General features: G+C 46.5%; 1 protein-coding gene across 8 annotated transcripts in view; it reads left to right on the top strand.

Annotated features, from left to right (window-relative positions):
* The window catches only part of DRC12 (dynein regulatory complex subunit 12 homolog), a 16,440-nt gene that overhangs the window by 8,223 nt on the left and 6,820 nt on the right, over positions 1–1,397 (top strand). The gene's annotated exons all lie outside the window — the stretch shown is intronic.

The raw sequence follows: 1,397 nt of genomic DNA, 5'->3' as shown, positions 1-1,397 counted from the left end.
TCTCTCTCTTTTTCTTCTTTCTTTCTTTCCTTCTCTCTCTCTCTCTCTCTCTCTCTTTCTTCTTTCTTCTTTCTTTTTGATTTTGCCATAGGGCACATGAGCCAAGAAGGAAAGTAAAAAAAAAAAAAAACACCCACCCCCTCCCCAGAGGGGATGACCACACCTGCAACCCCTTTTCTTCCATTTTCCTCTTGGAATTTTGGGCACACACGCACAGGCAACTGGTGTGATTTCCGAGCTGCTGGGTCCAGGGCTCACACCTGTTTCTGCATGTGGGAATTCAGTTCCTTAACCATGCCACCTCCTGGCCCCAAGGTGGAGCTTTTTTTTTTTTTTTTTAGGTTTTCGACATAGGGCACGTGCAATCAACAGAGTGAAGGGAGAAATCGCCCCCTTGGGAGGATGGCTATGCCACAGACTTTCTCCTCCATTCTCCTCTAGGATTTTGGGCACCATGCACGTGCGCCTGGTATAATTTTTAAGCTTCAGGATCTGGGACTCGAACCATAGTGGACCATGTGGGAATCCAGCACCTTAACCACCATGCCACTTGCTGATCCAAGATGAAACTTGTTTTCATTTTTTTTTAAGAATTATTTACTTAATTTTATTTATGATTTTTTTTCTTTTAAATATACTACAAGGCACGTACGCTCACCCGAGGGGAGAGGAGGAGGGAAGTGAGAAAGCAAGCTGCTGGGTCTGGGACTCAAACTGCAGTCAACGAGGTGGTGATCCGATGCCTCAACCCTCACATACCTGCTGGCCCCAAGACGGAGCTTTCTTAACCTCCTCTTCACATCCTTAAAGCCAGACTCCATGAAGCTGAGGAATTGAGGAAATGGCCACCTACACTCCCCCCTGAGCCCTGTCTAGCTGTGCCTCCTTTTTAAAATTTATTTGTAATAATTATTTTTTATTTTTGGAGAGGTTTTTGCTATAGAATGTGTGCACTTGCCAGAGAGACAGAGAGACAAAAAGTGAGAAATCACTTCCCAGGGGAATGGCCATCCATTCTCCTCTCGGGATCTTGGGCACGCGCACACACCTGGCGTGAGTTTAAGCCACTGGGTCCAGGACTCGAACTATGGTTGAATACATGGAAGTTCAACGACATAGCCATTACACCAACTGATGGTCCTTAATATTATTTTTTAAATTTTTTTCAGAGAGAGAGAAAATGAGAAAGCCACCAAGTCTGGGACTCAAACTGTGGTTGACCATGTGGGAGTCCAGCACCTTAACACCACGCCATCTCCTGGTCCCTTGCTGTGCCTTCTTAACAGCTGTGTTCCCCACATTCTGAGTACCTACAGAGTGCAGGGCAGGGAGGACTCTGCCAGCAGGGGTCACCCACTTAGTGGTCCTCAGATCTCGGCAGGAAGTCTAGGGTGTAG

This window comes from Tupaia chinensis, unplaced genomic scaffold (genome assembly GCF_000334495.1).
Source record: "Tupaia chinensis unplaced genomic scaffold, TupChi_1.0 Scaffold000348_1, whole genome shotgun sequence".
Taxonomy (NCBI): Eukaryota; Metazoa; Chordata; class Mammalia; order Scandentia; family Tupaiidae; genus Tupaia; species Tupaia belangeri.
The sequence above is the reverse complement of the archived record's forward strand: the minus strand, read 5'-3'. Positions and strand labels throughout refer to the sequence as shown.